Source organism: Ctenopharyngodon idella, chromosome 1, assembly GCF_019924925.1.
Source record: "Ctenopharyngodon idella isolate HZGC_01 chromosome 1, HZGC01, whole genome shotgun sequence".
In the NCBI taxonomy this organism is placed as follows: Eukaryota; Metazoa; Chordata; class Actinopteri; order Cypriniformes; family Xenocyprididae; genus Ctenopharyngodon; species Ctenopharyngodon idella.
The window spans coordinates 17,372,492-17,386,235 of record NC_067220.1 but is presented as its reverse complement, the minus strand read 5'-3'; the positions used below and the strand labels follow the sequence as shown (position 1 = coordinate 17,386,235).

General features: G+C 40.4%; 1 protein-coding gene across 3 annotated transcripts in view; it reads left to right on the top strand.

The window, feature by feature from the left end:
* The first annotated feature begins 3,514 nt into the window (after window positions 1-3,514).
* Window positions 3,515-13,744, top strand: part of acsl1a (acyl-CoA synthetase long chain family member 1a) — a 37,512-nt gene continuing 27,282 nt past the window's right edge. The window contains exon 1 of one of the 3 annotated variants that reach the window (XM_051901829.1): window positions 3,515-3,605. The gene's annotated coding sequence lies outside the window, so the exon portion shown is untranslated. Of the gene's footprint in view, window positions 3,606-9,246; window positions 9,555-13,744 lie in introns of those variants that run through there. The other 2 variants (XM_051901820.1, XM_051901810.1) reach the window with 2 other exon arrangements.

Below are 13,744 nucleotides of genomic sequence, written 5' to 3'. Positions count from 1 at the left end.
GACACGTCCATCTTTCATGGGCTACGGCCGGGTTTTTGTTTACATTCTCTAGTTTTGTTAGGGGCCTCGGCAGGTGTGGGGACCCGGCCTGGCACACGAGCGGCCCCTCCGACCATGTTAGAGACTCCAGCCGTCTTTGGCACACGAGGGTTACCCACCGCTGGATTCCCTTCAGAGGGGCTCAATTTGTATCCTATTATCCTATAAGAAAATGTCTATTGAGCGGAATGAATAGTTTCATTGGCCTAAATTTTAATAATGCAGTGAAAGAAAAGAAAAGGAGAAATAAAGAAGAATGCAGCTGGTCCTGACGCGCATTATTCTCCGTCACCTGCGCCTGGAGACCCCTATTCATTTGCCTAATTTCGGTCAACTTAACAAACTTTGGGAGAAATTATTCTGGTATTGTTGTGAAGGGTGAAGCTTTCTGATCGAATTAACAGCATGTTTTGATCCGGTAAATGTCATTAGAAAGAAAGAAACAATCGCGTATAGAGGGGTCTGGGTAACGCGCCAAGTGGCGACGCCAAAGCGCAATTCATGCCACAGGGGACTTTTGTACCCCCACATTGCTCAAGTTTGTGCCCAACAAAGGGCATTATTTTATACTTGAATACATTTCATACAACAATTGGCTGTTTTCATCAAACATATTTTCACAGCAAGGTTAACAACAGGTTTATTGTGTTCGCCCAGGCTCCCAGCCTCAGACTTCATGCGCCAAAACGCCTGGATCTTCTGCTTTTTTCACTGGGAACGTTTTAATCCCGAAGGTTGGCTACGCTTTAAAGTGCGATACCGTGTTGCATCGTGGAGGGAAAAATCAAAGATGTGAGGATTTTCTTTTTCTTTTAAAGAATTCAAACTCTTTAGATATCCAAAGCAATGGAGACTTTTTATATAGCGCGGCGCGCAAAAGAAAAGCACCAGTGAAACAGACTAAAGCATAAAATCCCATTACTTTTATTGTTGAATTTACCACCAAATTTTATGCAAACTCTTTGGAGCCGACACAACAAAACGTTTTAACTTGCTTTCGGATTCTGAAGTTCTGTAATGTGACCATTTTTGATCTGTTTTTGTGAACGTGCGTTGTGCATTCAAGAAGAGCGATACGTCAACGGAATTTTCTCCTATCACAATGTAATTTAATCGGCCAACATTACACCAAACAACCCAGTACAAAAAGATTACATTTTTTTTAACATCTTAAGAATAAGCTGATATGCTGCATTCATGTTTGTTTTGTGGAAGAAACACTCGAAGAACAAGAATGCACAAAGCTGAAAATCGTGAACAGATTTGTACGCAACAAGTTCATCCCATATTTAGTGCTGATATTTTTTTCGATATCGATGACATATAAAAAGACTATAACAATAATTATAAAATATATTTCTCTAACACCTGATTTTAAATGTTTACACATTCCAGATACGTTTTCTTACAAATATACCATTGCGTAAAATACGTATTACGTAAGAAAAACGTATTGATCGTTATGTAGGTTATGCCAATATGTTATTTAAAATATTCCAAAACTAATATTTATGATAATAAAATTCCTTGTGAAAAACTACAAAAGAAATGCTTAGGTTACAGTTTAAACGTTTTTAAAATAATAATATTTATGACAGTCATATTAGTAAAACAAAGCCATTTGAAAGTCCTCTCAATGACAACATTTTTATTAATGCTCATAATGCTAATTTTTAAACTACAGTGATACAAAATGGACTAAAATAGTTGATTTTTAAAATGTATAAGTCTATCAATGCGTTTGTGTCGATAAAAGCCATAAACTCTCCTAAATGTCGTATCAATGTTTTATTGCTGTGGCATATAACAGTTTAAAGCTGTCCAAACACGCTTCTGTATAGGGATCCCAGTCTTAAAGAGAGGCTACCTGAAAGCTGAACTCTGTCTGTAAGGATCTATCCATGTGAAAGAGAATTAGAGGAGCGCAGTCATGCATGTCACCCTGATTACAGCAGTACAGTTCGCCTTATATCCCAACCAACCTAAGACTTTTTCACAGACACACTAACCAATCTGGGCTTTTTCGGACAGGAGGGGATGCTTTCGCTTGTGTGGAGGGTTGCTAGGGCAAATCTTTTTAGGAGTGATTAAAAAAGTCCTGCCCATTGCCCTGTGCTACTGCTTTTACACTTTTGTAGTTCTTTCTCTGGGTATTTTGAAACTTTAAATCACTTTTTTTTTTTCTCTCTCAGAGTAATGTTTTATTTATTTATTCGAATAGTTGAAAAAATCGTTCAAGATGGCTTTTGCCTAACGTAGCTGTATAGGTTTATTAATAAATTCAAAGCGCCATCGTGTGGAGAGATTAACAAAACTTAGCCTACACGCCGACTTCAAAGGTCTTATAAATGATTTGAAATTTGAATTAAATCTATTGTAAATGTGTAATTATTTATTTTCGTTTATTGGTATGACTGTGACTGTTTGGTTCAGACAATAATAGTTCATTATTTTTGTTAGCTATTTTTAGTTAGCAGCTATTTTTGTAGCTGCAATTCTTCTGCAAGTACGGCCCATACTTCACCCACTATTAACATTTGTCATGTAGCACATTTGCGAGATTTGAAATTCCTACGTTGATGGGAAAAAATGTTGATCCTCCCGACGATGTGTTGTCATGCGAGAGGCGCTGACCCGTGGTGACCCCAGGCCAGAGACTCACACAATCCTTTAGCTTCGCGCGCCACCGTGAGTCTCCTCTGCATCACTTCACACGAGACAGATTCAGCATTGTTCGCGTATCACAATAGAACATCCTTAATATTCAAAAAAATAGTCCAAAATCCAATATAAAACTGCCCACCTAATGAATTAAACTGGTGAAACATAGCTTTCGTTGCTTCGTTGTTTTTTTCCCCCCTCATAAATGTAGGCAGCCTATCTTAAAATTTAACACTGATTGAATGGCGCCATCTTGCTCACTAGAGGGTGACATAGCACCTTATTTTCATCTGCAGAAGTAGCCTAAACCAAATACTTGTTGAAAGAAAGAAAGAAAGAACTTTTAATTAGAGCTTTTTGTTACACTTCTCACATCTTGTTCATATTCCATTCTCTATAAGCACATTGATCAGCCAGTTTAAAGATTAACCATAACACAAAAATTGTTACTAAATATTTTACAAATATAGCGAGTAGACGATTAGTGTTGGTTGTCACCAAAGAGGCGTATTTAGGCTACTGATGTAACCTACAGTACACACTATAATAGAGCATTAAAATTATGAAATAGTTAAAAAACAATTAAATAATTAATAGAGAATTGAAAATAAACCTCATTATATTTTATCATATAAACTCATATTTATTATAATTTCACTTCATGGTGAACAAAAAACAGAGCTTCATCTTGTGTCATCGCAGTTGATTTATCAACATCACAACAGTGCGTATGCAAATGTTACTAAAAAAGACCAATTGCACTCGTTCTTTCGATTCATACGCGTAAAGATATGTGACGGTTATTCTGATTGGTCGAGCGCTCAGTTTCCTATCTGAAGACCGCGCGGAGAGCCAAACACGCCTCTAAATAACAGCTGTGTGGACGCTACATTCACACCATTCAGGTTTGTGCAATTCTACTTTGATTAATATTTCTATTCCTGTAGATGGAACTGAATAAAACTTCTGAACCATGCATATTAAATGTATCACGAAGAAAAACGTCCAAATGCAAATTTTTGCGTCAGTGCATATGCTCAGCCTCATCATGCTCCGTTTAACAGTAATATTAAAGGCATTGATAATGACGCCTATGGGGATGCGTTTTCATGCAGCTAGAGTTCGTTTGGAAGCAGTGGTGGAAGTCCGACTCATTTCCACGAATCGGTTCTTTTGAACAGTTCTTTTCCGACACTTCAAAACACGATATTTTTCGCGTCGTAAATATGTCCTTTCTGCCATTCCAAATTAACAATAGGCACATGTTGCTTTTTATTGCGCTGTTAATAAACAAATGTTACTATAACTCTGGTTTGCACGAGTCTCTCATACAATTCCAGTATTTGTGTAATTTCTGTTATTTATTTAAAGTAGCCTATCTTTCCCCATTTATTCTCCTTTCACGCCAAACGCTCCCATCAGCTTACTCGTCATCAGTTATAACGAATCGATCACGTCCAGTTATCGGTTCAGTATACCTACGTTTAGGGCTCGAGAACCGACCGATTTCGTCCGTTCAGATTGATTTTGTGAACCGGTTCAGCGATTTATTGAAAAGATCCGACTCAAAAGAACGAATCATTAACAAATCAATCACGAATCGGACATTGCAAAGCATGAGCGCAGGAGAGAGCGCTTCTACTTTTTGCCTCATTGAACAGAAAGATCAGAAAATACGAAAATGGTATCCTAAAATATATTTTCCTTCGTTCTCCTCTGGCAGAGATGGCTGAAGTTGAGCAGAGGATCAGTGAAGACAAAGAGAGGGGCGGAGATGCAGCCTGTTTAGAGACGCTTGTCGGAGACTCGCGCGCTCTATTGTTAGTTAATTAGCTAATTCAGAAAAGAATCGGATAGGGAGACAATGCAGCCCTTGTCCACGGCATGTTGTGGCATCACTCCTTGTCGTTTAACCTCCCATTTGCTTGTCCAGATCACACTAGCCATCACAAATTAGATGACATCCTGAAATAGGCATTTAACTATTACAAACAGCGGTTAACTTAAACACTTTACCTTATTTCATGAGCAAAAGTGTTGACTTGGTCTATTAAAGTTTTAAGACCTCTTAACACAGATAATTTGGCCTCATTTCGTTGCTGCAGGGGCTGAAAGATGCACTTATTTTTGGATCTTAACATCCTCGGAGGAATTATATTTGTCATTTATTAAAATTTACTTCATTAGAAGGATTCTTATAAGGACACATCCTATATTTTAATAAAAAGCATAAGAGACTACAATGTAAGAATAATTATCAAATAAGTTTTGCATGAAGCATTTTAAAGATTGTGTTTTTAATATTGTGGTATAAGAGACAGTTCTTAGCTTGTCTGCTCATGTTTTTAGATAGAGATGACTGTATTCATTGTGTCTTTTTTTTTTTTTTGCACAACAGAAAGTGATAGTTTGTGAATATGTTGTGGTTGAGATTTTAAGCTTTTAAACAGCTGAGTTACGGAATATGAGCAGCAGACACATCAGAATGTTTGGAATTTTGGCGGTTTAGCGGTCTGAGGTTTTGTTGTTTCCATGTTTTTCTCTTATTCTTGCAGGCAGTTTGTTCTGCATTCAGGTTTTGTGGTCAATTTAACCTTCTTTCTCAAGGTTGAGGTTGCATATATTATATATTCTTTGTTGATGATAGACCATTTTGCCAGAATATGTTATAAAATGTTGCTGAAGGTATTGAAATAAAAGGTGAGCGGCTGGTGAACAATCCACCAAGGATATAGTAGCCCTACCCCAAAATAACACCTGCTTCTTTGGTTACCAATCAAAATGTTTTCTCATCACTGTTATTTAAGAAACTTGACATAATAGGCTAACAGATAAAAGAGACTGTCTCAAATTTCAGATCTTCCGGAATTGATATCTGTATCTCTTGTCTTTCCTCTCACAAAACCAAAACTGCCCTCTGGCCACCTATAATGTGGTTTGTATTGTGTGCTGCTCCACTTTTAAACTTGTTATTGAAGGCTGTAGGTGTGGTTCAGCTAGAAAGAGTTCAAACATGTCCAAGCCCATTTCAGGCCATAATCTAGAATCTTTATTTCTATCTTATGAAAGATTAATTACAATAAAGTTAGGAAATTCATATGAAATGTTCTTAAACATGCATAATAAGTAGAAGAACAGGTCACACTTTATATTAGGTGACCTTAACTACTATGTACATACTAACAATAAACACCTACAAGACTATGAATTGACTGTGTAACTACACGTTGTTCTGGAAAATTTCCATGTTTACTGCTAATGAGGAATGCTTAGGTTCAGGAGAAAGGGTTAGGATTATAGGGGTATTGTTAGGTTTTAAGGTAAGGGTTGGGTTCTGGTTAGGTGTAAAGTTAACGGTTAGGGTTAGAGTCAGGGTAACTACAAATGTTAATCAAATGCCTATTTCTGTTATGAAACTCTAGATGGTGCAGGTTGAATATCTGATGATATTTACAGCGTTAACTACTTGGCACATGCTGATTTGTTCATGTCGCATCTGCAGCCAATGAGCTTGCTGCTCAACATTTAAATGGCTGGTTACCATTCACTATAGCAGTTTGCAGAGCACTTTCAGAGTTCGTCTAAAACCCTCCACCTTCCCCAGCTCCACCTGTATAGATCTGCTTTGGGTAATTGATGCTATTTGTGCAGCAGCAGTTTGTCTTACATACTCACAGCAGCGTATCGGCGTATGTTTTGGCAGTAGCAACTTCTTGCTCTGCAGCAGCCATAATCTCAGCAATAATCAACAGCAGCAGTGTAGCAGATCTGTTTCACCAATGCACTTTAAATGGCATTACAATGCACCAACATGTACAGTGTTATTCGAAAGTTTGGGAACCCCTTGCAGAATCTGTGAAAATGTAAAAAAAAATGTTAACAAAATAAGAGAGATCATACATAACCCTGTTCAAAAGTTTGTGAACCCTTGATTCTTAATACTGTGTGTGGTTACCTGGATGATCTACGACTGTTTTTTTTGTTTTGTGATGGTTGTTCATGAGTCCCTTGTTTGTCCTGAACAGTTAAACTGAGCTCTTCAAAAAAAAAAAATCCTCCAGATCCTGCAGATTCTTTGCATATTTGAACCCTTTCCAGCAGTGACTGTATGATTTTGAGATCCATCTTTTCACACTGAGGACAACTGAGGGACTCAAACACAACTATTAAAACAGGTTCAAACATTCACTGATGCTCCAGAAGGAAACACGATGCATTAAGATCTGGGGGGTGAAAACTTTTGAACAGGATGAAGATGTCCACATTTTTATTTTTTTGTTGAAATATCATTTAGTACTGCCCTTTGGAAGCAACAAAAGATATCTACATGTTTCCCGGAAGACAAATTAAGTACAATTTACCTTGATCTTCAAATTCAAAAAGTTTTCACCCCCATCTCTTAATGCATCGTGTTTCCTTCTGGAGCATCAGTGAATGTTTGAACCTTTTTTTATAGTTGTTTTTGAGTCCCTCAGTTGTGATGCTGCCATCTTTCCAAAGTAATTTTTACACCCCCTAATTTGGCTCCAAATCTCAGGTGAAAATTGTCATTTGACCTCTACAAAATAGTGGATTATTCAGTAAATATGACATTTAATATTTTGGCTTTCATCACTATTTATGTTTGTTTTTCTACAAAAAATTTTTTAACAAAATCAAAAATTTGAGCCTGGGAAGTTTTCCGAAATTTAGTTGATTTGACATGGAATGACCCAATTGTAATTATCTAAAATATATTTATGGATAGTCAAACCATAGTTTTATATGCCATTTCTGCCTGCCATTCAATTCTAATTTTTCTTCTCAGAATTGATGCGATGAAAAAAAAAATAAAAAAATCCACCAAATATATTTGACAGTAAGTGAATATGCAGAGTGAAGTGCTCAGCTGATTTGTTAACCTGCAAGCTTTTAAAGAGATATTCACCTTGATGTGTTTTGAGCGGAGAAAGCTTTTACAGAGCTAAAATATATGGTTTGTGTCCATGTGGTGTGTCATGAGTTTGGTATCCTGAGTAGCATTTGTCAGAACAGCTGTTTGTTCTGCCTTCTCTCTCTCTCTCTTTTTCCATTGGCTTCCATTTATATGACAATGTTTTACATAACTTTCCCAGTCTCCATCATAAATAAATCTTTGTGTGTGTGTAAATGAAATCTCTTTATTATCTCAGTTGTTTCTCTCATTCAGCATCAAGATTAATTAGAGAGCAAGTTTACAGAACCTTTGCTTCCTGAGAAAAATTAATGTCTTAATTTGTATCTATTTGAATTCATCCTAAAGAATTTTAGGAGAAACATCTAAGGTGAAGTTAAATGAAACTTCATTTAGTCATGCTATGAAAGAAAAATCATTGAGCAAAAAAATGTTCCTCTGGGTTCTACTGAAGGACTTTCTGTCTGTCTGTCTGTCTCTCTCTGTCTGTCTCACTCTTTCTGTCTTTCCCTCAGTGGGCTGATTGTAAGTGTAGCTCTGTCATTGGTTTGTGCTCTTTGCGGCCCAAGTATGGAGAGAGGTTAGCTTTCAGTTCAAGAGCAAGCACTGCCAGAACTGCCATGTGATCAGCATGACGTTTCCCATCTGTGAGCCAGATACATACATACACAGCTGCTGGCACCAGTATTTCCCCTTCTCACAAGTCTCATGTGGCCATGTAAATGCATACAGTATCTTTTATGAATAACAACACTTCATGTTTACACTAACACTGTGCAGCACCACACACACATTTAAATCTTCAATGACACTTTGTCACTTACACACTCAAATTATGTTGGTCATATTTGTGATTTTAATTTAAAACATGCCCAGGTCACATTTCTCCCCTATAATGTATAAAAAATGTATTTAGTTACCACTTGTAGTACACTATGGGTTCAAGTGTACTACAAGTGGTAACAAAATAAATTTTTTATACATTATAGTATCTGAAAAGCACATTTCAGTTCATATTTCATAGTGTCTCAAAACAGCACAGTTGAGTACACTTAGATGTGAAAACAGATGCGCAAAAATAGAGCACTTTAAGTACATTATGGGAGTGTACTTTTTTCACCTGGGATTTCTGTTTAGTTTTATTTTTATTTCAGTTTTAGTTTTAGTCATTTTAGTACTTCAACTTAAACTCGACACGTTCCTTGAGATTTGTGAGAGAGCTTATTTTCTGGCACATGTGGAATGTCTTCCTTATTTTTTCTCTTTATCTTTGTGAATTACTGTATTGTGTTTGAGTAACAGCGTGTTTGAGCTGCCACACATCCCTTGTTCTCATATTACAGAGCAGATCTGCTGCACTACTATCAGCTACTGTGCTGTTCAGCAGGAATTTCACACACATACACAGCAATCTCACGTCTTTGGATTGGATTTGTGTGCTTATGTTTCAGAGATAAGAACAGCAACAGTACGCTTTGTATTGATGTGTGGGATGCCAGTATCTCCATGTGTTTTGATGCATTTTAAAAGACTCACTCACTCACAAGCACACACGAGTCACGACTGCATCTGCTAAAACTGACTACAGGGCATAAATACTTGAGCCAACGGCTAAAAAAACATTTATGCTGTAATGAGAAGTGGGAGACGCTTGAGAAAAAGAAAAGGAGAAAACGAGGGGAAATTCAGTGACAGTTTAGAGTGAAAGATTAGAGAGCGTGAGAGAAAAAGAGAGATACCCACGTGGTGATATTGCTGTCCACGAGGGTCATTCTGCTATTCATAGCTTATAGTTTCCTTCAGCGCTGCTTAGGTCAGTTTAACTACAACAACAGACAAACGCTGAAAGCGCCCCTTAAAAAAAAACGCTATCGCGATACAGCTATTGCTCGCCCACACAAAGAAACCTAACTGCTGCACGGTAAGTATTTTTGTCAAGCTGTGTGTGTGTTTTTACCTATGAAACTTTGGGTATAGTATTTTCCATAATATGGGTGAAATTTATGGCCGTCCTCAATTGGAAGATCGATTCATAATTAACACTAATAATATTCATGAAATGTCCTCATTGAGATAGCAATGTAAATGTGTGTACTTCACATACTCTTGGGTTAGTTCAAGGTCAGAGGCACTGGGGTTTTAGTAGAGTGGAAACGAGAGAAAGTTTTCACCTTGAGTAATCCTGAAATTGGTGATATCCTATATCTATATCTGTATATAGATATATATCTATATACTGATATTTTATTTCATTGGTTTACATGTGTTTTGTCAAATAAATTCTGTTTTAGGTAGCCTATCCTAGAGTGAGTAAAACTGAAACTTGAAATTGTACCTTACTGTCATCCTTTATGGTAGAGTACACTGTAAATGTACTAAAACACTAAAAGCATTTGACTTTTTTCTTTTATATTAGACAGATTTATTAGAGCATTTAAATCGGTTCTTCATCAGATTGTCATGGGATCATAATAAAATTATTATTCTACACTTATATGAACTTTTATATCTTTGCAAAGTTTCTGTTGCTTATCATTATGTGATGAGTGCCATATGGAACAATATTGGCTTATATAGTACATATATAAGTATTTGTGTGTGTATAACAGTGTGAAACAGTTGGCCAATGGTACAAAGGCTTCTGAGGTGAAGACCCACCATATTATCAACAACACATTAACAGTGTTGTTCACAGGCTTTATCACTCATTTTCACCCTCTGCATGACGATGATGTGGTTTCAGAGATGATATCAGCTGGCAAATGCCTCACTGATACAGAGAAGCTGTTAGCCTTTATTGAAGGTCTCCATCTTTAGTGTGAGAGCAGTGAAGTCAAGCTGCAGAAGTTTCTAAGGTCTCAGCTGAATGAAGGACCCTCATCCTGTCTGTAATTAGTCCACTTCCATGAGGAGGTACTGTACAGAGAAACACTGCTGGAGGCTATAGGCTGATGCAGCTGAAATATTTATTGCATTTTTTTATTATAGCCCCATTTTCTGCTCATTTTGAACTGTCAGGAACAAACCAGAGAAATACAAGAATAAAATGAAAGATGGTCAGTCGTATATTCTGAATGTTTTTCTCAGCTGAGTTGAGTTTGTGTGTTCACTGTTCACTGATTATTGTGAACTGCAGCAGGCTACAAAACTGTGTGTGTGTGTGTGTGTGTGTGTGTGTGTGTGAGCGTGTGTGTGTAGGGATGCACTATGATAATGACATTCTGGCTGATATTGATAAGCTAATTATTTCCATGTTATGGCTGATAAATGATAAAACAGATAAATGGCCCATTTTATAAATCTATACTAGTTTAAGAAAATGAAAACAGCATCACAACATTATAATGTCCAGTATAAAAGATAGATAAATAATTGAATTAGAAAAATAAGTCATAATAACAGAATAATATAATATAATGTATATCATACATATAAAAAATAAATTACCAATATTTTGTTATAATAAATATAACAGAATAATAAAAAAAATCAACTATGTATTGTGTACCCATGTAACGAAGCGAGACTCAGGCGGGGATCCATTTGCTAGCTTTATTATAAAAGAACGTGGTCGTACAGGCAGGGTCAAAGCAGGGGCAAACAGGAACAGCAGGGACAGGCAGAATCGTAGTCAGGATACAGGCAATAGTCAGGGCAGGCAGAAAACACTCACAGAACAGTATACCAGGCAAGGATCAAAGGTAGGCAGCAACGGGTCGATAACGGGTAACAGACAGGATCGGAAACAAACAGGCAGACAGGAAATAAACGCTCAGAATTGCAACAAGGGTTAACAAGACTTCGCAATGAGGTGGTGTGTATGTGAGTCTTTTATAGTCCAGGTAATGATCTGCAGGTGTGTGTGGCAATTGGTGATTGGAGTGGAGTGTGCATGTGATTGGAAGGGAGGATTGTGGGAAATGGAGTCCAGGAAATGACAGGAACAGACGGTGATCATGACATAACGCCCCCCTTCCGGAAGGCGCGTCCTCGCGGCGTAAATGGCACAGATAGGGAGGGGGGGTGGGTGCATTGGAGACGTAGACAGGAACAGGGTCTCCAATGCAGATCCAGGAACTCAGGCAGCCACGGTGGGTCATGTGCCACGGGCAGCCATGGCGGGTCAGGTTCCACGGGCAGCCATGGCGGGTCAGGTGCCACGGGCAGCCACGGCGGGTCAGGTGCCACGGGCAGCCACGGCGGGTCAGGTGCCACGGGCAGCCACGGCGGGTCAGGTGCCACGGGCAGCCACGGCGGGTCAGGTGCCACGGGCAGCCACGGCGGGTCAGGTGCCACGGGCAGCCACGGCGGGTCAGGTGGCTCGGGCAGCCACGGCGGGTCAGGTGGCTCGGGCAGCCACGGCGGGTCAGGTGGCTCGGGCAGCCACGGCAGGTCAGAGTCCGAAGATGACCACGGCGGGTCAGAGTCCATTAATGGCCATAGCAGGTCAACGGCGGTTGAAGGCCGTGGTCGTGTAAGGTCCCCACCCACAAGCTCAAGCAGTTCGGAGGCCGCTGATGATCGCGGCCGTGCAGGGTCCCCACCCACAAGCTCCCCACCCTCAAGCTCCCCACCCTCAAGCTCCCCACCCTCAGGTACATGACCCCCCCCCAAAAAGTTCTTGGGGAATTCAACGGAGTCCGTGGTGGTTTCTTGGATAAGGAGCTCGGGTGGCGCCAGCAGGGCAAGGCGCTCGGGTGGCGCCGGCAGGGCAAGACGCTCGGGTAACGCCGGCAGGGCAAGACGCTCGGGTGGCGCCGGCAGGGCAAGGTGCTCGGTGACGGCCTCCGTGACCGTATCAGGAAGAGCGGACTGCTCTGGGGCGGCAGCGGGCTGCTCTGGGACTGACTCACGGGCTGGAGCGGGCTCTGGAGCGGACTCACTGGCTGGAACGACCCCTATGTTCACAGACACTGGAGGGGCGGCCATCTTGCCCGTGGGCACTGGCAAAGCGGCCATCTTGTCCATAGCATCCAGAGAGTTTGAGTGCGTAGCAACCGGCGGGCTTGAGTGCGATGCAACCGGCGGGCTTGAGTGCGTTGTCACCGGCGGGCTTGAGGGCGTTGCAACAGACGAACTTGATGGCGTAGCGGCCGGCGGAGGCTTAGGAATGCCAGCTGCTCGTACTGAAGTCAGCGGTGGATCAGCCACACTGGAACGCAACCCACTCTGCTCCCAAACAGATCCAGAGACGTGATGTGATTCTAGAAGATCAGCGGAGATGGGACGTGACTCAGGAAGTTTAACCTGGACTTGACTTGGCTCACGAAGATCAGCGGAGACTTGACTTGGTGTTGTAGTACTGGTGGCCGCCATTTTATGCGTGTTCTCTGGCGCGGCGGCCATTACATGATTCGGCGAGGTGTCGTATTTCTCCGCGACACCCACAGTAAATGGAGAGGCCACAGTCATTAAAGCAAACTCCAAAAAATGACTAAGAGAGGAACGAGGTCCCTCACGAATCAATTGTGTCTTAAGTGGCTGATTAACACCCTCACAGAAAAAGTCTATCAGTACACAGTCTGGCAGATCTGAACCATATGCAACATCCAAATATTCTCTGATGTATTCCTCCAACGACCGGGTGCCCTGCTTGAGCCATAATAATAATTGTGCAATGTTCATACCGGGCCAGTGTTCTCCAGGAAAGCCGCTGGATCCATGTGTTGGCGAAGTCTTCTGTAACGAAGCGAGACTCAGGCGGGGATCCATTTGCTAGCTTTATTATAAAAGAACGTGGTCGTACAGGCAGGGTCAAAGCAGGGGCAAACAGGAACAGCAGGGACAGGCAGAATCGTAGTCAGGATACAGGCAATAGTCAGGGCAGGCAGAAAACACTCACAGAACAGTATACCAGGCAAGGATCAAAGGTAGGCAGCAACGGGTCGATAACGGGTAACAGACAGGATCGGAAACAAACAGGCAGACAGGAAATAAACGCTCAGAATTGCAACAAGGGTTAACAAGACTTCGCAATGAGGTGGTGTGTATGTGAGTCTTTTATAGTCCAGGTAATGATCTGCAGGTGTGTGTGGCAATTGGTGATTGGAGTGGAGTGTGCATGTGATTGGAAGGGAGGATTGTGGGAAATGGAGTCCAGGAAATGACAGG